Source organism: Mesoplodon bidens, assembly GCF_964165515.1.
Source record: "Mesoplodon bidens genome assembly, chromosome: 2".
NCBI lineage: Eukaryota > Metazoa > Chordata > Mammalia > Artiodactyla > Ziphiidae > Mesoplodon > Mesoplodon bidens.
In genome coordinates this window covers 109,748,129-109,772,930 of record NC_138177.1, presented here as the reverse complement: position 1 = coordinate 109,772,930, position 24,802 = coordinate 109,748,129, and the positions used below count along the sequence as shown (strand labels likewise).

At 35.7% G+C, this 24,802-nt stretch overlaps 1 protein-coding gene across 3 annotated transcripts in view; it reads left to right on the top strand.

The window, feature by feature from the left end:
- HS2ST1 (heparan sulfate 2-O-sulfotransferase 1) overlaps positions 1-24,802 on the top strand; it is a gene marked incomplete at its 3' end in the record, with an annotated part of 192,212 nt that overhangs the window by 14,427 nt on the left and 152,983 nt on the right. The gene's annotated exons all lie outside the window — the stretch shown is intronic.

The window sequence follows — 24,802 nt, the reverse complement described above, 5'->3', positions numbered from 1 at the left end:
TACATTTTAACTGCACATTTAAGATTTTTCTTAATTTATTTCTTAGTGAGTTTGCCAATCCAGAATTGAGGATGTTAGAATTGAAGAACTCTGTAAACCTTTTGCATTTCACCTAACCTTCCCCTATCCTCGTATGAAGTTACTGTCTTTTTTTTTTCCACATTTATTATTAATTTATCTTGTCCTGAAAAATTGTTGAGGAGATTTACAGATGTACATGTAATATAGAAAGAGAGAAGAAGGCAGACTGAAGTAGGAAAAGAAGCATTTGTGTAAATATTAACTGCCATTTTAGGTTTTTTAGCCCATTTTCTTTTGGACATTGAGGTATTAAAATACCAGAAAGTTTTCTATAGATTGTCTTTTCAACAACAATGAAATATAATCCTTACTTCAGACTCTGAGATAAATTTTGGAGTAATAGCATATCTGCTGCCTTTTTATTTAAGGAGCCAGGGAAAGCATTTTCCATACTTGCATTTTGGTCACAGAATAAAAGTGGGAAAGTCTTATTAATTTAGTAATAACAAGGATAGTTTGGGAAGATCAGGAAACTAATTATAAGAATTGAGTCTGGGATATTGTAGCATAAATGATTTGTGATGATGCTGTTCTTACTGGGATACCAGAGGCTCTGATTGTGATTTAAGGTTGTTTTCAATGTGAAGTCCATCAAGGTAGAAATTTATATATTGATTATTAATTACATTTTGACAGAGAATTTAAGATCATGTAATTTGTAATTTCAAATTTGTAATTTGAAAAAGAATTTATGATATGTAAGCTTTTTCTTTGATGGTTTTTAAGAAAATCTGATGAAGTAGTTTATGGCTGATTAATATAAGAAAAATATGGATTGAGTTGACATTTCTAAGCTACAGTATTCATATATGATTTAAAATAAGTGCTGTTAGATTAACATTAAAGGCTAATATGAAATTGCCAAAGCTTAAATTAAAGATAGTTTCGAGGAGAGCTGTTGCCTTTCTTTTTTCTTAAACATTCCTCTGGTTGTCCATGGTATAGTACATAAAATTTCACATGGTTAATGTCATATACCCATTTATTTTGTATTCAAAGTAATTGATCCTTTATTCTCTCCCTTTCCAAACTGTGGATGCTTTGTTTAAAAAAAAATGTATTAAGACTATTTTCATAATTTTCCTTAGATAGTAGTTGGCTTTTTAATTTGGTTCATGGTATTTTTATGCATGCAATAGATTTTGATTTTGATATAGTCAAAATCATTTATCCTTTAGGTTTTTTGCCTTTGGTTACATGTCTTAAGTGAAGATTAAATAAAGCGCGTGTGTGTGTGTGTGTGTGTGTGTGTATAAAATCTTCTCTAAATATGTGGTAATGGTATGTGGTAATGGTATTTTACCTTAATTTATTCTTTCTGTAGGGCTCTTCCTTTCTTTATGTAAATCTGGTTTCTGACATACATCATTTTCCGTCTCTCTGAAGAACTTTTAACATTTCTTGCAGGGCAGGTCTACTGGTGACAAATTCTCTCAATTTATGTTTCTCTGAAAAAAATCTTGATTTGTCCTTTACCTTTGAAGGATCATTTTGCTGGATACAGAATTCTAGGTTGGTATTATTTTTGTTTTGTTTGTTTCTTTGTTTTTTCCCTTTCAAGACTCTCAGTATTTCACTTCAGCCTGTTCTTGCTTGCATGACTTCTGAAGAGGATACTGGTGTAATGCTCAATGTTGTTCCTCTTAGGTAAGGTGTTTTTTCCTCTGGCTTCTTTTAAGATTTTCTCTGTATTTGATTTTCTGCAGTTTGAATATGATATGCCTAAGTGTAGGGTTTTTTGTTTGTTTGTTTATTTGTTTTTTGGTATTTATCCTGCTTCGTGGTCTCTGAGCTTCATGGATCTGTGGTTTTAATTTTTATTTATTTATTTTGTATTTATTTATTTATTTGGATCTGTGGTTTTTAATATCTATCATTTATTTTGGAAAATGCTCAGCTATTAGTAGTATTTCAAATATTTTTTCTGTTTTTCCTCTTCTTCTGATATTCCCATTATGCATAGTTACACCTGTTGTAGTTGTCCCACAGTTCTTGGACATTCTGTTCTGTGTTTTTGATTTTTTTTCCTCTTTGCTTTTCTTTTTGAGAGGTTTCTATTGATGTTTCTTCAAGCTTACTGATTCTTTTCTCAGCTGTGTCAGCCTATTGATGGACTGATCAGAAGCATTCTTCATTTCTGTTACAGTGTTACTGATTTTTGTCATTTCCTTTTGACTCTGTCATAGGGTTTTCATGTCTCTGCTTACATTGCTTACATTATCTACCAGTTTTTGCATGATGTCTACTTTTTCCATTAAAGTTCTTAGCATTAATTAAGCATAGTTATTAAATTCTCAGTGTGGCAATTATAAAAATCTCTGTCAAATCTGAGTCTGGTTCTGATCCTTACTTTGTATCTTCAGACTATGTTTTTTTTGCATTTTAGCATGGCTTATAATTTTTTTGTTGATAGCCGGACATAGTGTATTGACTGAAAGGAACGGAGGTAGATCGGCCTTTAGTGTGAGGTTTTATGTTAAATGGCTAGGAGTTAATTGTTTGCTGTAACTGTGGTGTCAGAGGCTAAAATTTCCTCTTTTGTGCTTGTTGTCTTTGGGCTTCCTTAGTAATTCCTGAGGCTTGTAGTTCTTCCCGCTATACTCTGTTATATAGGAGCTTTATTGATGGTAGATGAGGTGTAGAGGAGAGGAAGCATTCTATAATCCTATGATTAGGTCTCAGTCTTTTAGTGAGCCTCTGTTTCTTGGCTGTGACTTTCCTGAGTAGTTCTTAGCGCTCCTGTCCTCCTCCAACATTTAGGTGAGTCAAGAAGGCTAGAGAGGAAATTAGGTATTTTCCTTCCCCCAGATTGGTTAGTCTTCGGTAAAAAATTTCCTTTGAGGGCAGGACTTTGTTATGGAGAACAGAGGGAGTGCTGGGCTATTTTAAAATAGTTATTCCCCCCTCTGCTAAAAGTATGAGGGGATTTTTCTCAGATCTTCATAATGGAACCTGTTGGTGCACCTAGAGATAAAACTCAGGAAAGAGTGCCCATTCCCTGAGTTTTTAGCTCTCAAGCTAGTTCACACTGAACTTTCAGCAAGTTGTCAATTATAGTTTAAGTGTTCCTAAGGATACTGGCCCCAAACTGTGGGTTTCTGATCCCTGTAAGCTGTGATTCTCTGTCTCTCCAGTTTTAGGGCAGCGGTTTGCCTTGGACCTCAATTCTCTGATGGATCTAAGAAGAGTTGTTGATTTCCGTTTGTTCAGCTTTTTTCTTGTCGGGAGAATGGTAGTAATGACTTGTAAGCACTTTACATGTCAGACCAGAAACCCTTAATGATATTTTATAAATTGTCATGTAATTTTATTCTTTTAGTTTTTGGCTTTTATTTTTCAGTCCATTTGGAATTTAGTTTTGTGAGGATATAGGGAATAAGGTATGCTTGTGGGCCATCCTGTTTCACTGCTTTGTCTAATAATTCTTGTTAGGGTTATACTACTTTCAGTTCTTAACAGTTTATATTCTTTAGTGCCTGATATGGTTAATCATTCCTACATGATTCTTTGTTTTACATGTCTGTTTATTATTCTAGTTGAACCTCAGAATTGTTTTGTTAAATAAAAGAAAAAAATTAATATTATAAATAGAACTGCTTAAGATTAGTAATATGATTAGAATGATAGTGTTATGTTTGGACTTCCCCATCTGTAAACATATTTCTCTTTGTTTATTCAGGTCTTCTTTTACATTTTGGAAGTTTATAATTTACTTTGTCTCAGTCATGCAAGTTTCTTGTGAGATGTATTTTCTGCATTTTAAAAATCTTTTTATTTTGAAATAATTTTAGACTCTAATGGAAGTTGCACAAATATAGTACAGAGTTCTTGTGTACCTTGTACCTAGCTTCCTCCAGTGATAACATCTTATAAGACTATAGTACAATTATCAAAGCCAGGAAATTGACATTGGTATACTATTAACTATAGACTTTACTTGGATTTCATCAATTTTTACATCATTCTTTAAAAAAAAAATCTCTCTCTGATATTATTGGAATGGCCGTCCACTACACACTTCTTCCCATCCCCACTCCCACCTCCCTTTTCTATTTTTTTCTTTTCCTTCTCTTTGCTGGAGAGTGAGAATGTTATTAATTTTCAGGGAGCTGCTTTTTAAATAGATTTTAAATTCTAAAGGTTTTTCAGTTGCTTTCATTCTTAGGATTGTAATCTTCTCATTTGCTAATAATGTTATTTTTGTTTCTATAGCATGCCATCTTGCATTGGCAGGGTTTCTAAATTTTACTTATTTTGTGCTTGATTTTTACATAATTTTCCTTGGGCTTTACCTTTAAGAAATATTAGCTACAAATGTATAATACTGATTTCACTAATATCTGGCATTAAAATTAATCATTGATAGGTAATGAGTGCTTTTACCATGTTTCAGGAATTCTGATCACCTTAAATGAATCATCTCATTTTATCATCACAATTTCCTAAGACAGATGTCAACATTTCCTTATTTACAGATGAGTAGTAATTGGCTTAGGTTAAATAATTTACTTGCTTAAGGTCACATTAAGAGGGGACTCAAACCCAAGTTTTAAAATTTTGTAATCATTTTGCATTTAACCATTCTTTCATATTAACCCCTACAGCAGTAGAAAAGATGAATATTAAGGTACTCAGATGAATTTGATTCTAGGGCATGCATTTATTCTATGGAAGTGGCAGAGAATTGAATAAATTAAGTTTTCTAGAACTCAGATTAAACACTTTTTACAAACTGATATTTTAATGTTTAAGTAGACATCAAAAATATATGTTTGTTTTTTAAAGGATGGAAGTACTTAAGCCTGCTCTCCTCTCCCTCCCTTTCTTCCTTCCACAGGTATTTGTTGGGAGGTATAGCCAATATTGAGTATCTAAATATGTCAAAATGTTTTTAGTTAGATGGGTGTAGAATTAAGTGTGGTAGTCCACTGAAATTATTTTATACTTAATTATGAAGAACAGTGTGTAGTTACCTTTTGAGGAACATTAAAAGTTAATTCCTCTGCGGTTTAAATTTAGTATGCATTCTTATTTCTGATGACTTCAGTTGATGTCAAGGTTTTACTGTGACTTAGAGTGAATGAATCATAAAATAATAGTATCTTTTATTTGAAAGGAGCCATAAAGGACGTTCTACTTAGCTTCCTTCCCAGTGTAGGAATGCTTCCTTCACTGACACTTTTTAGCTGTTATTTGTGGGAAAAGGGTTAATTTTTTATTTATAGTTGCAGTCTTTAACAGTTTTCTTAATTCTTTGTCACTCTTGTATTTGTCCTTGTCAGATTGCGTTTTCTTATATCTTGTGCCTATATATTCCTTTCAAATCTGAGCTGATAAGTTTTAGTGTAGCTATATTGTTTCCTTTGGGTAGCTTTGTCTTCTGCACTGGCATTCATTGGTACCTTCTCTTCTACCTTTCTTACATTTATTTAAGTGACTTCATTAGGTAGAAGCTGTAAAAACCACACTTGTGCTTACAGATCTTAATGTCATAAATTCTTTAAAATGCATTTTACTTCTGTCATTAACCTTTGTTACATGTGTACTCAAACAACAGTCATTCTCTGAGATCTAACTAGATCATTTATTAAATGTTCTTAGCTTTGCATGCTTTACACTGAGTTGTTGCCATAGCATTAATACTCAGAAGTCCTCTGGAAGGAAAGGTAAGATTATATGTTAATTTCTTCTGGTCAAAGGAAAGATACAGGGCTTCCTTGGTGGCGCAGTGGTTGAGAGTCCGCCTGCTGATGCAGGGGACACGGGTTCGTGCCCCGGTCCGGGAAGATCCCACATGCCACGGTGCGGCTGGGCCCATGAGCCATGGCTGCTGAGCCAGCGCATCCGGAGCCTATGCTCTGCAGTGGGAGAGGCCATAACAGTGAGAGGCCCGCATACCACAAAAAAAAAAAAAGGAAGGATACATTGGTAGAACAGAGTGTATAAAGTGTAATTCAGTTTTATGTTTGAAAATAGACTGTATGTAGAGACATCTTTTTTCTGGAAGTTCTGCACTAAGTTAATGAGAAACTGGGTGAGCTTATTTACTTAGTTGTAAACAGCTTGAAATTTGGAAATTAAAGTGTATATAGATTTTTCTGTATGGGAATGGGAATGGGATATCTTCTAGACTTGATTAAAGCACTGTTGCTTAATTTTTTAATGAGAATCTTTTCCCCTAATGCTTAAAATATCAATCACTTTCAATTAAGTTGCTGTGAATAATTCTTCCTGTCCATTTCTCTTCAGTTTTTCATTCTCTTCCCAACTGAGTTCTTTATACTTGCTCTCTTTTGACAGGTTTTTGTTGTTTTTTTTTGGTAGGTGAGGACTCCCTACATAGATTTTGTGGTACCCCAATTATGAAAAACAGTGGGATAAATGTTCACATGTTATAACTTCCCTTTTTTTGGCTGGGGTGGGGTGGATTAGTAAGACAAAACAGAACAACAAAACAGTGAATGTTGGCAAGTGTTCAAATATTTCTTTATTTGTATCATTCACCTTGGCTCAGTTCAGTAACTGCTTATGAGTAAGTTTTTCAGTCTTAGAAATAAGGAGCTGAGAATAATGTGTGGGTAACTGATTAGTATCCACCTCACAGAGATGTTGGATGGATTGATTCTTAGAGAGCCTAGGAAATGTCAAAACAGTATAAATGCAAACTACCATTATGACAAAGTAAAGGCTACTTTGAAAAAAAATGTAATTCAACTTGTAAAAGAAACTTCCTTTAAGGGAGAAGACTGGATTTGAGTTTCTGTATGGTCTTTCCTTCTGAATACTAATTAGTACCTGAACATATGTAAAACTTAAGTGTTGTTTTTTAAATATATATATATATATATATATATATATATATATATATATATATATAATTGTGAAGTGTGTATGCAAATAGATTCAATTTAAATTTCTTGCTGTATAAAATGTGTAGGAGGGCTTCTTGAGGTTTGTTTTCAGATGAGGTGTTTTCTCATTGATAGTGATGAATTTTCATCATTACCATCTGGACTTTTATCAACATTTTCGTTAAGGACAAGAGTCAAATATAAGTCCTTAGGGAAAATAAATGTTTCATCTCACACTTATTACAGGGTACAGACTAGTTGCAAGTCTATACAGCCATCAGTTATATAGGAAGGTGTTTTCATTCCTCCTAGTTTTATGGCTTATCTCTTGTATCTGATGGATTTGCTGAGAGTTTGTTTCTGTGATGGGAACGTTCAAGTTCATATGAGCTGAAGTATGTCAGGCTCACATAGACAAAAGTTACTGTGTGTTGTCCTACAAAAAAAGCAGACTACTTAATTTTTTTACTGCATGTCATGTGTGTGTTTGTGATTTCTCGATACCGAAATCAGGTGTATACTGTTAGGATCTCAGAGCTGTGGTTCGCAACCTTAGTTACTTGTGGGAATCACCTTGGAAACTTTCAAAAGTTTGCTGGTGCTGTTGCCTGGGTCCCACCCTTCAAAGATTGATTTGATAGGTCTGGGGTGTGACCTGGGCCTCAGTTCCCTCAGTGAATCTCATGTGCACATAAGGTTGAAAACCTCTATTCTAGAGACTCATACTGGACCTACTTGATTAGAATGCGTGCTAACTTTCTTTTGTTTTTTTAAGCACCTGAAAATTCTTGTCATAGTTACAAGACTAATATATCATGAATATTTTAAATTATGTTTTTGAGTTTACCATAGTCACCTTAAAATAGGCGTTGTTAATGCTACCTATATTTTGAAAGTTGTTTACCAGATATGGTCAAAAGACCAAAAGGCTTAACAATTAACTGCCTTTAATAGTGAGCTGTTATTTCCTTCAAAATACAGAAAGTAACAAGATAGGCAGAAAAATAACTGTTTACTTGGTCAGCCCCCAAACTTACATAATTCAGGGAGATGAATAAAATCCCAGTTAGTCCATTTCTTGCTAGCACTGGTTTTTCACAAGGAGTTTTGTAAATCGACTATGTACATTCTAGTCCTGTTTCTCTCATTCTCAAAACCTGAACAGAGATATTTGAAGTTGTGTGTGCAAACGTTACTAGAAAAGCTTCATCATTCAAATACTTAATTACTGCTTACTAAACGTATACATTTAAAAGCTTCTATACGTAACTTCTCATATGTTATTTTCAAATTCAGTAGGCTATGGTAGGAAGTCCAATTAGATTGAAAGTTATATTTAATGTTCTATGCAGAGTAATTGATGTCACTTGGGGAAAGGCTGGTGGCTGTCTTCTTATTTCAGCATATTTGGGTATGAGAAAATTAATTACACTAAAATTCTCATGATTTTGGAAAATGATGACTATTAAAAACACATGGAGACTACAGTCCTGCAGCCTGTGGACCAAAAACCACATTCACAGAAAGATAGACAAGATGAAAAGGCAGAAGGCTATGTACCAGATGAAAGAACAAGATAAAACCCCAGAAAAACAACTAAATGAAGTAGAGATAGGCAACCTTCTAGGAAAAGAATTCAGAATAATGATAGTGAAGATGATCCAGGACCTCGGAAAAAGAATGGAGGCAAAGATCGAGAGGATGCAAGAAATGATTAACAAAGATCTAGAAGAATTAAAGAACAAACAGGGTTCCCCTGGTGGTGCAGTGGTTGAGAATCTGACTGCCAATGCAGGGGACATGGGTTCGAGCCCTAGGCTGGGAAGATCCCACATGCCGCGGAGCAACTAGGCCTGTGAGCCACAACTACTGAGCTTGCGCGTCTGGAGCCTGCGCATCTGGAGCCTGTGCTCCGCAGCAAGAGAGGCCGCGATAGTGAGAGGCCCGTGCATCATGATGAAGAGTGAACCCCGCTTGCTGCAACTAGAGAAAGCCCTCACACAGAAATGAAGACTCAACACAGCCAAAAATAAATAATAAATAAATTAAAAAAAAGAACAAACAGAGATGAACAGTACAAAAACTGAAAACCACACTAGAAGGAATCAATAGCAGAATAACTGAGGCAGAAGAACAGATAAGTGACCTGGAAGACAGAATGGTGGAATTCACTGCTGCGGAACAGAATAAAGAAAAAAGAATGAAAAGAAAGGAAGACAGCCTAAGAGACCTCTGGGACAACATTAAATGCAACAACATTCGCATTATAGGGGTCCCAGAAGGAGAAGACAGAGAGAGAAAGGACCCAAGAAAATATTTGAGGAGATTATAGTCAAAAACTTGCCTAACATGGGAAAGGAAATAGCCACCTAAATCCAGGAAGTGCAGAGAGTCCCATACAGGATAAACCCAAGGAGAAACACGCTGAGACACATAGTAATCAAATTGGCAAAAATTAAAGACAAAAATTATTGAAAGCAGCAAGGGAAAAATGACAAATAACATGCAAGGGAACTCTCATAAGGTTAACAGCTGATTTCTCAGCAGAAACTCTACAAGCCAGAAGGGAGTGGCATGATATACTTAAAGTAATGAAAGGGAAGAAACTACAACCAAGATTACTGTACCAGGCAAGGATCTCATTCAGATTCGATGGAGAAATCAAAAGCTTTACAGACAAGCAAAAGCTAAGAGAATTCAGCACCAGCAAGCCAGCTCTACAAGAAATGCTAAAGGAACTTCTCTAAGTGGGAAACACAAGAGAAGAAAAGGACGTACAAAAACAAACCCAAAACAATTAAGAAAATGGTAATAGGAACATACATATCAATAATTACCTTAAACGTGAATGGATTAAATGCTCTAACCAAAGGACACAGTCTTGCTGAATGGGTACAAAAACAAGACCCATCTATATGCTGTCTACAAGAGACCCACTTCAGACGGAGGGACACATACAGACTGAAAGTGAGGGGATGGAAAAAGATATTCCATGCAAATGGAAATCAAAAGAAAGCTGGAGTAGCAATACTCAGATAAAATAGACTTTAAAATAAAGAATGTTACAAGAGACAAGGAAGGACACTACATAATGATCAAGGGATCAATCCAAAAGAAGATATAACAATTATAAATATATATGCACTCAACATAGGAGCACCTCAATACATAAGGCAACTAACAGCTCTAAAAGAGGAAATCAACAGTGACACAATAATAGTGGGGGGCTTTAACACCTCACACCAATGGACAGATCATCCAAACAGAAAATTAATAAGGAAACACACGTGTTAAATGACACAATAGACCAGATAGTTTAATTGATATTTATAGGACATTCCATCCAAAAACAGCAGATTACACTTTCTTCTCAAGTGCGCACGGAACATCCTCCAGGATAGATCACATCTTGGTTCACAAATCAAGCCTCGGTAAATTTAAGAAAAGTGAAATCATATGAAGCATCTTTTCTGACCCCAATGCTATGAGATTAGAAATAAATTACAGGGAAAAAAACATAAAAAACACAAACACATGGAGGCTAAACAATAAGTTACTAAATAACCAAGAGATCACTGAAGAAATCAAAAAATACCTAGAGACAAATGACAATGAAAACACAACGATCCAAAACCTATGGGATGCAGCAAAAGCAGTTCTAAGAGGGAAGTTTATAGCTATACAAGCCTACCTCAAGAAACAAAAATCTCAAATAAGCAATCTAACCTTACACCTAAAGGAACTAGAGAAAGAAGAACAAACCAAACCCAAAGTTAGCAGAAAGAAAGAAAGAAATAAAGATGAGAGCAGAAATAAATGAAATAGAAACAAAGAAAACAGTAGCAAAGATCAATAAAACTAAAAGCTGGTTCTTTGAGAAGACAAACAAAATTGATAAATCATTAGCCAGACTCATCAGGAAAAAGAGGGAGAGGACTCAAACCAATAAAATTAGAAATGAAATAGGAGAAGTTACAACAGACACTGCAGAAATACAAAGCATCCTTAGAGACTACTACAAGCAACTCTATGCCAATAAAATGGACAACCTGGAAGAAATGGACAAATTCTTAGAAAGGTATAGCCTTCCAAGACTGAACCAGGAAGAAACAAGATATGAACAGACCAATGATAAGTAATGAAACTTTGATTAAAAATCTTCCAAGAAACAAAAGTCCAGGCCCAGATGGCTTCACAGGTGAATTCTATCAAACATTTAGAGAAGAACCAACACCCATCCTTCTCAAACTCTTCCAAAAATTGCAGAGGAAGGAACACTCCCAAACCCATTCTATGAGGCCACCGTCACCCTGATACCCAAACCAGACAAAGACACTACAAAAAAAGAAAATTACAGACCAATATCACTGATGAATATTGTTGCAAAAATCCTCAGCAAAATACTAGCAAACAGAATCCAACAACACGTTAAACAGATCATACACCATGATCAAGTGGGATTTATCCCAGGGATGCAAGGATTCTTCAATATATGCAAATCAATCAATGTGATACACCATATTAATAAATGGAAGAAGAAAAACCATATGATCATTTCAATAGATGCAGAAAAAGCTTTTGACAAAATTCAACACTGATTTATGATAAAAAACTCTTCAGAAAGTGGGCATAGAGGGAACCTACCTCAACATAATAAAGGCCATATATGACCAACCCACAAGCAACATCATTCTGAATGGTGAAAAACTGAAAGCATTTCCTCTTAGGTCAGGAACAAGACAAGGATGTCCACTCTCACCACTGTTGTTCAACATAATTTTGGAAGTCCTAGCCACGGCAATCAGAGAAGAAAAAGAGATTAAAGGAATACAAATTTGAAAAGAAGAAGTAAAACTGTCACTGTTTGCAGGTGACATGATACTATATAGAGAGAATCCTAAAGATGCTACCAGAAAACAACTAGAGCTAATCAATGGATGTGGTAAAGTTGCAGGATACAAAATTAATGAACAGAAATCTCTTGCATTCCTATACACTAATGATGAAAAATCTGAAAGAGAAATTAAGGAAACATTCCCATCTACCACTGCAATAAAAAGAATAAAATACCTAGGAATAAACTGACCTAGGGAGACAAAAGACCTGTATGCTGAAAACTGTAAGAGACTGATGAAAGAAATTAAAGATGCTACCAACAGATGGAGAGATATACCATGTTCTTGGATTGGAAGAATCAGTATTGTGAAAATGACAGTACTACCCAAAGCAATCTACAGATTCAATGAAATCCCTATGAAATTACGAATAGCATTTTTATGGAACTAGAACAAAATATCTTAAAATTTGTATGGAGATACAGAAGACCCCGAATAGCCAAAGCAGTCTTGAGGGAGAGAATCGGAGCTGGAGGAATCAGACTCCCTGACTTCAGACTGTACTACGAAGCTACAGTAATCAAGACAATATGGTACTGGCACCAAAACAGAAATATAGATCAATGGAAGAGGATAGAAAGCCTAGAGATAAATCCACTCACCTATGGTCAACTAATCTATGAGAAAGGAGGGAAGGATATACAGTGGAGAAAAGACAGTCTCTTCAATAAGTGGTGCGGGGAAAACTGGACAGCTACATGTAAAAGAATGAAATTAGAACACTCCCTAACACCATACACAAAAATAAACTCAAGATGGATTAGAGACCTAAATGTAAGACCAGACACTATAAAATTCTTAGAGGAAAACATAGGAAGAACACTCTGACATAAATCACAGCAAGATCGTTTTTGATCCACCTCCTACAGTAATGGAAATAAAACCAAAAATAAACAAATGGGACCTAATGAAACTTAAAAGCTTTTGCACAGCAAAGGAAACCATAAACAAGATGAAAAGACGACTCTCAAAATGGGAGAAAATATTTGCAAATGAAACAACAAAGGATTAATCTCTAAAATATACAAACAGCTCTTGGAGATCAATATCAAAAAAACAATCCACTTTAGAAATGGGCCGAAGACCTAAATAGACATTTCACCAAGGAAGACATACAGATGACCAAGAGACACATGAAAAGATGCTCAACATTACTAATAATTAGAGAAATGCAAATCAAAACTACAGTGAGGTATCACCTCATACCAGTTAGAATGGGCATCATCAGTAAATCTATAAACAACAAATGCTGGAGAGGGTGTGGAGAAAAGGGAACCCTCTTGCACTGTTGGTGGGAATGTAAATTGATATAGCCACTACTGAGAACAATATGGAGGTTCCTTAAAAAACTAAAAGTAGAATTACCACATGACCCAGCAATCCCACTACTGGGCTTATACCCAGAGAAGACCATAATTCAAAAAGACACATGCACCGCAATGTTCATTGCAGCACTATTTACAATAGGCAGGTCATGGAAGCAACCTAAATGCCCAACGACAGACGAATGGATAAAGAAGATGTACATATATACAATGGAATGTTACTAAGCCATGAAAAGGAACGAAATTGGGTCATTTGTAGAGATGTGGATGCTTCTGGAGACTGTCATACAGAGTGAAATAAGTCAGAAAGAGAAAAACAAATATCATATATTAAGGCATATATGTGAAACCTAGAGAAATGGTACAGAAGAAACCGGTTTGCAGAGCAGAAATTGAGACACAGATGTAGAGAACAAACGTATGGACACCTAGGGGGGAAAGCGGCGGGGGGTGGGGTGGGGATGGTGGTGTGCTGAATTGGGTAGTTGGGATTGACATGTATACACTGATGTATATAAAATGGATGAGTAATAAAGAGCCTGCTGTATAAAAAAATAAAATTAAAAAAAAAACACATTGAAAGGTAGAAAAGCTGCTCCCACACTGATCAAAAGTGTGTTGCCCAAACATGTAATTTGCTGTAGAACTGGAAAAAAATTAAGGATAATTTTAGAAGCATCTCCAAGGATAGTTACTGATACAGGTACTTCTTGGCAAAATTATAATTTGTTTTTAGTACTTGCCTGTTCTTTGGAGTCTTTCCTACTCTGTATGCCCTGGATTTGTCTTCCTATGAAATGTATAACATTTCCAAACCATTTCTTCTTTCCCCTTGACCACAATTGCTCTTAGCTATAGATTGTTCCTTGGTGGGGTGGCGGTGAGGAGCAGGGGAAGTCAGGCGAGTGGGTTGAGAGACAAAGCAATTTTTATCATTTTTCCCTCAAGCATATACTTAATTTATGGCCTGTTTACCCACTACTTGGATTTATTAAATAGTAATATATTTTCACATTCGTAATAAAACATTACAGGTATGTCAAAGCCTCTGGTACTTCTCACTGAACCCATTTCCCTCTCTTCTTCTGCACAGGTAACCAGTGTGTGGGGTTTATCTTTTTCAGAAATATTTTCATAAACCAAATCAATCTCTTAAGTAATAAATCAAAATGAGTGAAATTTAGGAGGGAAATGTTTTTGAGCAGAAAGTTGATACCCCACTAAGGATTTAGTGATGAAACCAGTTCTGCATCTAGCCTTTTTCATCTTTCTGTATATGCATGTTCAGTACTAATTGTTTAAAAACTTTCGTGTTAAAAATTGTAGAAGCTTGAGAACCTAAGCTATAGGGAGACACAAAGGGTTAATTCTACTTTGTTAAAATATACTAATGTGTGTCTAAATGTGATTATGGCTTGTTGACAAAGAACCATTGGATGAACAGAATCCAGTGTTTACGGTACTAGGTTGTTGGCAGGCACAGTTAACAGTGCCTGCACACCAAAACCAGCCAACTCTTTTTTCTTTAGTAAATTCTCTGTCAAATAAGAGATCAGTCCCTTTAAATTTTAGATAATGAATAGAATTCATTTAGACTTTAATTCACAGTGCACAGTTAAAATAGGTTATTGTTGATTAGATTATCTTGGTTCTACATGCTGTTCTGTTTGGTTCACATGAAAAGGGCTGAAGTAAAGCTGAAGAGGGTCGAACAAAGATCATAAATTTTTTTAGAGTTCAAAAATATGAGCAAAATTATTTCAGAAATAATGGAAATATTTAGTATCATTCATAAGAAAATCAAGTCCTTTTGGGGGGACTTGTCACTAATTTAGGTATTTATTTTGTGGGAAATGAAAAAGGATCAATGTATGGGCTAGAGGCAGAGATTTCCTACTTCAAGCTGGGGCAGTGATTAGCTTCCACCCCTTCCACCACTCCCCAGCCCTCCCGTTCATCTAGGAAGAGTGAGCTTTTCTTCATTCAGAAGGTAAGATTAGTGTCACACTCTGTTTATTTAAAACATCAACAGCAAAACAACCTTTATCTTATTCCACTCTTCCTGCCCCCCAAATTAGTTTCCCTTCTAAACTCTACTGAGCAATTCCTTAATATTTCCATATCTCTTTGACTTGAAAACTAGGAGTCATCCTTGATTCTTTTTCCCTTTATATATAGTCAGTCACCAAACTTTATGGATTCTACCTCTTTGTCTTTTCTAGGCTTACTTTGAGCCTTACATTTCATAACAAGTACGAGATATTCAAGGTTTCTTCCAGCTTTAAAATACTATGATGACCTTTAAGATCTAAAATTAAATGTTGGAATGTAGTATTAAAACCTTGTTGAAGGAATATTAATAATAAACTGTGAACAAAAAGTACAGATTTTAGATCAAATTCCTTCAAATGTATCCTAAAAAGTTCAGAATAAGACATTTAGAAATTTGTACTTAGTGTGAATTCTTAGTATTAATATTACATATGAATCATTGAGTATTTATTAATATGGCTTAAGTGTCTAATATTGAGGTTTACATCTAACTTTTGCTGAAGAAAAAGCTTAGTTCTTATTGAAGAAAGAAGAGTAAATTTAGTATCTTAATCAGTCAGCATCTGGGCAGGTGGGACTAGACTTTCCAGCTACAGATACTGAGAGAACCTGGTGTGTCCCTAATGATAAAAATTTTAATTTAAATTTTTTATTTCTGAAGGCTTCTTACAAAAGACTTCAGAGTCACTTGGAAAGATTTAATGTCTGTCATTTCTTTGGTGGATCCTAAATTATGAAAAGACACTCTATTGATTGGCCTTAATGCAAATACTATAAAATTGAGAAAGAATTTGATAGTGGAAGGAGATGTCTGGGAGAGAGGATAGTAAACATAAAGTTTTGAGGACAGGTAGCTTTTGAGGATTTGACTTTTGAGGTAGAGTAGGAGGTAAATTTGAGCATATAAATCAGAAAATATTAAGTGCCAGAATGACATAAAAACTTTTGACCTAGTGATTTAAAAAATGAAACTTTAGTAAAAATTGACACGTTTTTCTAAATGGTACCTTGATATTTAGGATTTTTTTTTAATGTGGAGAGCATATTTGCTTGAAGGCTATAGTGAGTCTTTTTCTTTGACATAGCTATCAGGAATCATGAAAAATAATATTTTTAATTTCCCAGGCTTTTTTCTTACATTCATCAACTCAGATAGCCATGAAGCAACTCCTGTGTATACTGGACATTCTGCTGTCTTTGCCGTGCTTTCATTATAAGTTTAGCTTCACAATGAAGATTTATTCTTTTGGCCTATTTCTAATGTTCAAGCTTCTAGTTTCTACTTTCTACAAAAGCAGCACCTGTTATCTTTTACAGTCTTCTAAATTTTCTTGGGGGTTAATAATTTGTTTCCTTTTGAGCACCAGCTGCAAGCCCCAGGAGTCTGACTGACTTTCTGAAAGGAGTAGGTATTTGAAGTTCTCTTGAAGGAGAATGGGATTTGATCAAGGGTTCTAAGAATGGATAAGAATTGCCAGGGAAAATTCAGGCAGAGAGTATGACATGATCAAAGCCATGAACATGGGGCATGTAAGGTATATTTAATATATGAGATGTGATATGGCATGTTAAAAATGTACAGTATTGTTAGGAAATAGTGGGGTACCATTGGGAAGATAGGGAAAAGATCATGGAATGTCATAAATTCCTGGTCAGTTAATAATATTACCTATCATTTATTTACCTATCATGGAATGTCATAAATTCCTGGTCAGTTAATAATATTACCTATCATTTATTGAACGTTTACTATGTGTCCAAGTCTGTGTTAGGCCCCTTATGAAACAGTCTCATTTAATTCTTACAAACAGTCCTGTGTTGTAGATATTATCCTCTGAAGAAACTGGGGCTTAGGGAGGTTAAATAGGTTAAAAAGACTCAAACAGCTAATAAGTTAGCTTTGAATCCACATCTCTCTTAAAATGTGCTGCCATATTAGTCCTCTTTAGCTGTTTGGTGTTGCTTTGCAGTGACCTGTGTATTTTAGACAAGAAATTTGCAACAATCTTGAACAGCTTCTTATAGACTAGGTGATTGCTGTTATATTGGCCTGAGGGAAGAACCATGATTATTAATGTGCCAAGTTTCAGAAGAACTTCAAATATAAATACACTGCTACAGGAACATGAGCTGATGGCCCACAAAAGAAGACTGAATTTATTAATATTTTGGATAACAAAACACCCTCTTGGTATCCAAGGCTCTTTAAAAAAACAAAAAAACTAGAAAGTCTCTGGGACAAATGCTCAAACTGGTATGTTCAGGGAGACCCTCATTATCTAGGCCATAAATATTTGACAGTTTAGGTCTGGTGAAAAGCATCTGGTTTTAATAATATTGATAATATGGCTACCTACCTCTTGCCTCCTTGGATTTAGAAGCTGATTCATATGTGTTTGTTTTAATTGTATTCTAACCCAGAGGTAGCATTGTATCTTAATGGAATGTCGAACTGAAGTATTTTTGTTATTGTTGTAGTGGGTGAATGTCTTCCATTGAATCACAGCAATTATAGTAACTGGTAGCCTATGAATTAAAGAAATTTAGACGTGAAGGCATCTTAGTAATCGTCCAATGGTCTTCTTGTACAGGTAAGGCAAATGAAGCATGGAACAAGAAGATGTGGCTGTAGTTGCTTATTCATTTAAGGCTGTTAGAACTAGAACTAGGACTAGAACTCTTTTTACCAAACTGCACTACCTCCAGTTTTTATAAGAGAGTGTTAGGTAGACTGTCACCCTAATAGTAGAAGTCTCTTACTGTTTATGAGGCTGGAGTCCTAAAGCAATGGTCTTACCTGGGTGAGATATAGGTAGCTGTGTATCAGAATTTCTTGGGCATCTTTCACAAATACATACATTGACTGCCACTTGGCTAGAGAGCCCATCGTATCAAGAGCACCTTTAATCATTAAGCATAGGTCCTGTGGCTAGAAACATGCAAAATATTCTTGTTTTGGAAATAGGTGTCTAGAAAACAGGTAGCTTGATAATCTAACTAATGATTGCATTGCAGACGGATACCATAAGGTTATCCTTTCCAGTGCTCACAAAGACATTTGATTGGATTATCATATGTTCTGAAAAACTAAGTAAAAAAATTTGACTTGTGAGACCTCTGATATTTCAACATGATTATGTTTATGGATATACAGATTATGAGATTTTATTGCATACCAACAAATTAGCCTGCTGTAGTTTCATGGAAGCTGGTAAGAAGACATGAGTATCAGCATTTTTGCACCGGTTTCCTGGGCTCCACCTACCATAGGTGACATGAAGTGGGCTGGATGACATCTGCACCTAGAGTGGGGTGCATTACTGGAGAGCAGCCTTGAGTTAAGGGAGCACAAATTTTTGCTCTAGAAGGAGGCACAATCTCTATCTTCCAAGGCTATTGCTTTACAACCACCCTTGAAAAGATAGTCTGGAGCAAAGAGCAGTCAGTGCCTCTGCTTGCAGGGCATGCAGAAATATGAGAGGCCAATGGAGAATTGTCTCCCCAAAGACATCATATTATGTGAGACAAACTAGCTTATTGTCTATTTTCAATATAAATGAAATATGTTAAAAAATAAATAGGGTTTCAGAAGTGTGACCTCTGTGCACTTTGTTTTTATTTGGAGAGAAACTTTTTTGTTTGCATGTTACATGCCCCTGTAACTAAAGTAACATGAAAGTTAACTTGCTTAGTTTTGATGAAGGGTGTTCTGGTCAACTGGATTTTCTTTTAAAATATTCAAATTCCTTTATGCCAAAAGAACACACCCTATTCCTTTTTATCTCTCCTCCCTCTTTTTTTTTTTTTTTTTTTTTTGCGGTACGTGGGCCTCTCACTGTTGTGGCCTCTCCCGTTGCGGAGCACAGGCTCCAGATGCGCAGGCTCAGCAGCCATGGCTCATGGGCCCAGCCGCTCCGTGGCATGTGGGATCTTCCCGGACTGGGGCACGAACCCGCGTCCCCTGCATCGGCAGGCGGACTCTCAACCACTGCGCCACCAGGGAAGCCCTCTCCTCCCTCTTTTTATCTCGAAACGATTTTCCTCTGTGTTATTTTATTTCAGCAAATGCCTAGAGTGTGCCTGTCATGGACCAGATACTGTATACTAGTAGGGTATATACATGATTGTGTGTCCTTTATTCAGAGTTGTTATAGGCCAGGCATTTTTATTTTTATTTCATCCTCACACCAATCCTGTGCCACTTGAGAGGAGGAGACAGCATAGGCTAAAGGTTAGAAGGGTTTTCCTGGGAGAGTGAAAAACATTTACAAAGGGTTTACAGAAGACAGATAATGACAGGCAGCAAAGGATATTTCAAGAAGAGCAATATATGTGAAGGTCCAGAAGAGAGAAAGAAGGCAAAATTGTGAGTACTTCATGATACTGATACTAACCTTTCTTTTTTTAATTAAAGTTTCAAATTTAAACCTGTTGAGGTCTTTGCAGATTGTATTCTATCAGGGAGTGAAGTTCTGCTTTTATGGATCTTGGTAGTTGTGCTTATCATATATGAAACCTTCCATGCAGACTTCTAAAATATCTTTTTTGGGAGGGGAGGGTGGAGGAGGGGGACAGATATTTCACTATATATCTTTTAGTGTTAGAATGCTACTGTGTTAAAGGTAGCAGTTTTTGGAAGAGATGGCTTATGAGTTTGCTGTTGAAAGCATAGTTTTCATTCTGATATAGTTGTATATCAGTAACACAATTTTCAAAATAGCTTTCTTTAACCAAACCTCTATATTTGTCTGTTGACCAGAATTGTGGTTTGTTTTTCATTTGAAAAGCTTATCACTTGCTCCAAGCACAATATGGTTCATATTCTTAAGTTATCCATGACATTAGAAATTAAATGAAGTTTCCCCAGGCCATTTATTTATTTATTTATTTATTTTTAAATTTAATTAATTATTTTTGGCTGTGTTGGGTCTTCATTGCTGTGCACGGGCCCTCTATAGTTGTGGTGAACAGGGGCGCCTCCTTGCCATGGTGCGCAGGCCTCTCATTGCGGTGGCCTCTCTCATTGCTGAGCACGGGCTCTAGGCATGCGGGCTTCAGTAGTTGTAGCACGTGGGCTCAGTAGTTGTGGCTCGCAGGCTCTAGAGTGCAGGCCCAGCAGCTGTGGCGCACGGGCTTAGTTGCTCCGCGGCATGTGGGATCTTCCCGGACCAGGGTGGCGTGTGGGATCTTCCCAGACTAGGACTCGAACCCGTGTCCCCTGCATTAGCAGGTGGACTCCCAACCACTGTGCCACCAGGGAAGCCCCCAGGCCATTTATTTTTAATCAGGATAGTAAAGGTGTTGCTAACTTTTAAACAGACCTCTAGCTATTAGAGGTTTTCATTAGCTATTGGTTTCTTCCAACAAATGCTTTAACTCTAGTATTAAAATTTTTAGCATATTAAAATATTGATTCAATTAACAGTTTAACCCTAGTTTTTCTAAATAAATTTTGCTGCTCTAATTACGTGGTTAATTTCATCACAAAACATTTCTCAAAAAGGTATACTCTTGATTAGAGGGTCATAGTGAGGATTAAATGAAAATGTATGTAAAGTACCTTATATAAAACTTGGCATATAAAAAGTTCTTAAGTGATAGTTACTATTCCTCTTACCATGTTATTGTTTTTAAAAGCTGATTAAGTTGGTGTTGCATGCATTTGCATTTAAGTGGCAAATATAAAATGTTTAGAGTGGAGATTGTCTAAGCCTACGGTAATACAGTACCAGTAGCCTCATGTGGCCATTTAAATCTAAATTTAATTAAAACTCCTGTTTTTTGATCCTACTAGCCACATTTTAAGTGCTTGGTAGCTGCATGTGGCTGGTAGCCAATCTTGATGGTGTAGGACATTTTCATTGTTGCAGAAAGTTGTACTGGATAGTGCTGTTCTAACCTAGTGGTTTTTAGTATTTTTTTCTCCCAATCAGTAGAACATTTTATTCATGAGATTTTAACCAGAATCCCATACAAAAGGTAGTAAGATGCAGAGATGCTCTTCAGGAGATCCAAGAATCACTCCACTACTCCACTTAATCTCCCCATGGCCCCCACAACACAGGGCCCTTAGGTACATAGTTAGAAAGTGGTCATTTGCTCTTCTTTTAATCCAACTCATAGAAGTGGAAAGAATTCTAGAAATAGAAAAATCTGTAAATAGAATAAGCACTACAGAAATAATTGATTGAGATAAGATGCTGAAACCGTTGGGTGAAAGATTTTTGGGACAGGATATGGAGAAACTTAGTTACCCAAATGATCAAACTTAACATTGTAGCATGAACTGGTATTATATGCATCTTGATGTGATGCACCAAGAAGAATAAGACTTCACCTGTGTGGTATTTCAGCCAATTTTTAAAAAATGATAATGAAGAAAAAAATCAGATGAATCCAAGTAAGGGATCTTCTACAGAACAATTGGCTTAGACTCTTGAAAAAATATTGGTAATATGAAAGACTAAATAAATAGGGAAATTAAAGGAGACAAGAGACATGGCAATTAACTGTGTGCTGGATCTTTCATTGGATCTTGGATTGGAGGGTAAGCCATATAGGACATTATTGGAATGATTGGAGAAATTTGAGAATGAATGGTATTAATAATGATAATAGTAATAATAGATTTTTATATGGTAATTATATTGTGGTTATGGAAGAAAATACCTGTGCTCTTAGGGGAGTACGTATTGACATATTTAGGAGTGAAATGTCATAATGGTGCAAGTAACTTTCAAATGGTTCAACCAAAAAAAAAAAGTGTGTATGTGTAAAGAGAGAAAGCAAATGTGGCAAAATATTAACAATTGGTCAGTCTACATTTCTCAACCTTTTTGTAATGTTCAAAGATTTTTTTCACTACCACCCCCCACCCATGAACCAATTTTGCCCTTTTGGAGGCCTTATTTCCCCCACTGAGACTGAATGATCTAGATAAAGGATGTAAGAGTGCTTATTGTACTTTCTTACAACCTTTTTTTAGGTTTGAATTTTTTCAAAATAAAAGGTTGGAGTAAAAGAAGTTGCTTCTTATTCTGTATGCTTAGCAGATAATTCCAGGAAATGTCCCTCCATCTTTTCTGCTTTATGATAGCAGTGGAATGGATTTGTGAGGTTTCTCAATAGTCCTTCAAGGGAAGGTGGTATTGACCTGAATCTCTGATGAAGAGTTGCAACTTGATTCAACCGATTAGTAGGAAGACAGGCATTTCAGGCAAGGAAACAATGTACATAAAAGCATCTTACTTTATATGTAACATATATGTTTCTATGTAGTTTATATATTTCAGTGTTTCTTTCACCAGAATTTATTCACAGTAGATTTTTCAGATTTGTTCTTTCCTTTTATGGCAAATTGCAGTGCATATAAGAAGTATTTGCACATCAATTCACTTAGCAGCGCTTTCCAGTGACACAGATAGAGCATCTGAGTCTCAACAGGTAGGTAACTACAGGTAGAATCAATTAGAGGTTGCCTGTTTCCGTCTTTTTAACATTTTGGTGACCACCTAGATTCAGAAATTTGTTATAATTTGTAACATAATATCTGATTAAGGTTCTTGAATTGTAATTTTAAGATCAAAAGACATTTATTTCAGAATAATGTCTCCATGAATAAATGATTAATTTATTCATTTAATATTAATATTCTATTTATTAATATTTATTAATATTTATTAATATTAAATATTAATAAATACAAAATTAATATTTTGCCACATTTGCTTTCTCTCTTTACACAGGGCTTACCAAATTGTTTAGTTATACATTATTCAACTAATATTGTAAATTAATTATAAATATCTTGTACACTTTAAGCAAACAGTATGAATTTTATTCCCCTTCTCTAGGAAATTGATGATAATTCACTGGTAGGATTGGCTACCAGTGTCAAAGACCAGGTCTGTTTTGTTCTGCTTTCTTGTCACGTGTGTTGCAAGGTGTTTTCAGGCTTCCTCTGTGAGTATCTTAATGGAAAATAAAATAGATGAAAAAAGGAATAAAGTTTTAGGATCAGGGAAAAATATAAATTAGAAAGTCAAGACTACAGGAACAGTTAGAACACATGTTATGTTAGAATTCTTGATCATTTACTAAAGTTGAGCTGGAAAAATTTTTTGAGTTATAATTTACCTACAGTAAAATGTATAAATCTTAAGTGTATAGCTTGATTATTTGGGGCTGGGAATTTGATTCTGAGAATTTCCTTCTGTCTAAAGCCAAAAATAAAATGCACAAGTTTCTTGGGGGTGGCAAAACTTTTCCTAGTGCATATTTTTTTCAATAAATTTATTTATTTGTTTTTATTTTTGGCTGTGTTGGGTCTTCGTTGCTGTGCGTGGGCCCCCTCTAATTGCAGCAAGTGGAGGCTACTACTCCCTGTGGCGTGCAGGCTTCTCATTGTCATGGCCTTTGCTGTTGAGCATGGGCTCTAGGCACGTGGGCTCAGCAGTTGTGGCTTGCGGATTCCAGAGTGCAGGCTCAGTAGTTGTGGCGCACAGGCCCAGCCGCTCTGTGGCATGTGGTATCCTTCTGGGCCAGGGCCTGAACCTGTGTCCCCTGCATTGGCAGGCAGACTCTTAACCACTGTGCCACCAGGGAAGCCCACCTAGTGCCTATTTCTGAAGAAAGTTCACTTGAATGGGGTCTCATAAAGGGAGTATTGAATGATGTAGTGGGTTTCACAAAGCTCTTTTCTTACATCATCCTAGGTGAAAGCTAATGTCATGATGCTTAGGTGCAATTTTTATTGGGGGTGAATGTTGGGGAGCTAAATAAGTAATTTTTATTCAAAAATAAAACCTAGAGTGTATCAAGAAATGGTTGATCTCTCTCTCTCTCTCTCTCTCTACGTATAGATAGATAGATAGATAGATATAGATATACACATTCTCTCACATAAAATATGTATGTATATATATAAAGGTATATATATGTATAAAGGTTTATATAATATTATATATGCATATATATACAATTTCTTTAAATCTCTGTTGATAAGAATTGGGCAAGGAAAGAGCTTGAGTGCAGTTATTTTGGGTTATCAACTAGGAGTGGATTTATTGCTTTAAGAAATAAATACGCAAGTGATAATTTCCTTTTCTGGAAATTCAGAATTAAAAAATTTTCCTTTTGAATCCAAAGTTGTCCCACATTCAGAGGAAAGTAGGCCATAAGAGAATCTGCAGGTTAAGCTAGGATTCTTCTGAAGGAACAATTCTTTGTCTGATTTAAAGTTGAAAAGGAATCAGTCAAGTCCTCAAAGTTCTTTAAAACATAGATGGCCTAGATACTTTTAGCTGGAAGATAGTTTCAAACAAATATTCCCAGTTGGCCATCATGGCTGTAGAAAAATATCAGTAATGCTCCCATAAAAATCTGGTTTTGAGCAGTGTGAACCTGCTGAAAAGGAACTGATGGTAAAAGGAAATTTTTTTTTCCCTTCAGATTATCTCCTTGTGATGCCTTTACTTACAGTCAGTTTCTATGATCTGACTTTTTGCTCTGTCATCTTGAGTTATAATTAAGAAAACAAACAAACCTATCAGTTAGGTTGAAAGGATTGGTGTCTTTACAGGGTGCCACTAAGAAGATT